We start from the raw sequence: 2807 nt of genomic DNA, 5'->3' as shown, positions 1-2807 counted from the left end.
GGACGCCCCGGAAGAGAAGATTTGTGTTTAAAAAAAAACAATGTATTAAAAATGTTTCAAACACTTTATAGGCCTACGTTGTTTTTTTGTTGTTCAAAAATAGCAGTCCTTACACAGCACGTCAAGCTTGTAGATCTGTTATTTTTTAGAACCAATGTGCACCACACAAGGCATCGCAGCACGCACGTGGACACATGCCAAACATATGCTATGTCTCAATTACGCAGTCACACACACGTTCCTGTGCATGTGGCAGATGTTTTGGATACGTATTACATGCTATAATGCGTGTGTGTACTCAAGTATTGTACAATCTTTAAATATTTTTACTTTACTTGAGTATTTCCAAATGTCAATACTTTTACTTCTACTCCACTACATCACAGAGGCAAATATTTTACTTTTTACTTGACTACAATTCTTTGAAAACGTTAGTTACTAGAGCACTTCAGACCTATATATCCTTTGGCAATTTGAAAACGATCTACAAGTAGATCTTGTAGATCTATTTGTATTTATTATTTTTTCATCCCACAATTTTGCAACCCATTTTTCACCCAGTAGCAATCGCCTAAGCAGTATAGAGACCAGAATTACAGGATTCATTATTATGTTTTTTGTGAGGGTAGGCCTAACTAACCTATAGGGGATACAGGGAGAACATGCAAACTCCACACAGAATGGCCCTTTCTCCGACCCCACCTAGGGTATGGGCGCTGATCATGCGGAGGAGAGAACACGCCCCCCCAATGCCCACAGTCCCCAGAACCCGCTATTAAATCTGTAGATCTGCTATTTTCAAAGGATTCAAAAAATATATATACATTTGAATCCAAACTTGTACTTGTAACAGAGTATTTCTTCAATAGGGTATTTATACTTTTACTTAAGTAAAAAATGGCAGTACTTCTTCCACCACTGCTTGCAGCACAATAACATTGGTTGAATAGTAAAGGGGAGTGAATACTGTACTTTGCCTTTCTTTAGCCACTATCAACAACTTAATAAGGGCTTGTTAGCCAAATTGAATTGCCACAGAAACCTCGGTTTTGTTAACTTGGTTAGGTGAGCTATGTCCACATTTAGCAACCAATGGTTCAGAATGATTTATGTGGGGAAAACTTGAGGTCATTTGAGGTAAACAATTCTTAACAATAGAAAAAACACATAAATGTGATTAATGGTCGCACTGAACATCTTTTGTATGAGTAGGTGGCATTCCCATTTTGGAATAAAACCTTTCTCTGGCTATTGCAACTTTTTGAGGGGTGGTCACAACACTCCTATACGTGGCCGTGTGTGTGGGTCTGTCTGTCTGTCTGTCTGTCTGTATGCGTGTCTGTCTGTATGTAGCCTGTATGTAGTACCTTTTGTGACCACACATGTTAAGGGAGGGGCGCTGTTGTTCAGGCCAGGCCACACACACACACACACACACACACACACACACACACACACACACACACACACACACACACACACACACACACACACACACACACACACACACACAATATATATATATTTGTTTTGCTGTTGCGCAGCCTCCACGACCACCGCTCAGTTCACACGGGTGTGATTTTTTTAAACAGACCCTAAACACTCCTGGTGGCCAGTGCAGCTCTCATCTAAAGTTGCACTGTAAGTTCTGAATGCAGAATGGAGGGGTCTCCATAGTATTCAGCAAAAAAAAGAAACACTAGGGAAGTCATAAACACTGTCTCTCACTGTACACTTGTTAAGCTGCAAGGAGTCTATTCCCACAGTGGGAGACCAAAATGATTCCATCTGTCTTCATTAGATTTAATTGCTCATCTGAGACCCACGGAATGACACTGCAGGTTCCTTAAAGTTAGTAAGGTGGGTGGGATCAATTTCAGTGTTGCGTTGGAGCGGCGGTTCAGATGGTTCTTGGAGAGGATCATATGGGATCTTGGGAGACCCAGTGAAGTTCCACTGCAATTGGTTGCCTTGGAATTAATGATTAACAGTCCACGATGATGACGGATTCTGTCTGACCTGACCTTTCCACAAGGCTGTATTTGCAGCAGCAGTAAGTACCAGGCTTTAGCATCACTATGGCTTGGCAGCACCCAGACAGCTGCACTCTTATCCCTCCTGCCTTAGCAGCTGAGTGGGGGGGCTTGGATCTGGGGGCCATGGCATGGGGGAGATGATGGAGGCATTGGCCAGTGGAACAGAGGCAAACACTGAAGGCCATGGGCTGAGGTCAGGGACTGGTGTCTAATAATTAAGGGCGAAAGTAGTCTTCAAAGTTTCAATTGGCTGTCCGAGGCACAGTTTCCAAAGCCCATTGTTGGCTGAAGACAAGATACTTGTAAACGGGATTAACTGTTAATTTATGTCTTTTGAGATTGTTTTTTGTGCCAGGTCAGATCGAGCAACAAGGAGAACATGGTTATTTGTTATTGTATGTGTGTTTTTATGCTTATTATGATCACTATGTTCACTATTATTGTCTCTGCCAGGCCGAAAGGCATGGCAGAGAGACTATGTTTTGCACCCTCTCCGTCCGTTTTTTGTACAAAAATCACGCACATCGGTACAGCATCTCTACAGTCATTAAACGCACAGGGATTTTTCATTCTGATTGGCTATGATTGGCTCCCAAAGTTTGCAGGAGTGCTCCGTTTTGAACAAAATGTACAAATCATGCAAGCACATTCCCACTAGGCTGAGGAAGACATGCCACTTCAACATTTTCAAATCAGCCTCATGGTGGCACTATAACAGGCCCATTTGTGTTTTTACCTATAACTCCATCGATCAGTGTAAAACTTTGTATG

This window comes from Nannobrachium achirus (assembly GCF_963921795.1).
Source record: "Nannobrachium achirus genome assembly, chromosome: 22".
Taxonomy (NCBI): Eukaryota; Metazoa; Chordata; class Actinopteri; order Myctophiformes; family Myctophidae; genus Nannobrachium; species Nannobrachium achirus.
This window is presented reverse-complemented; position numbering follows the sequence as displayed.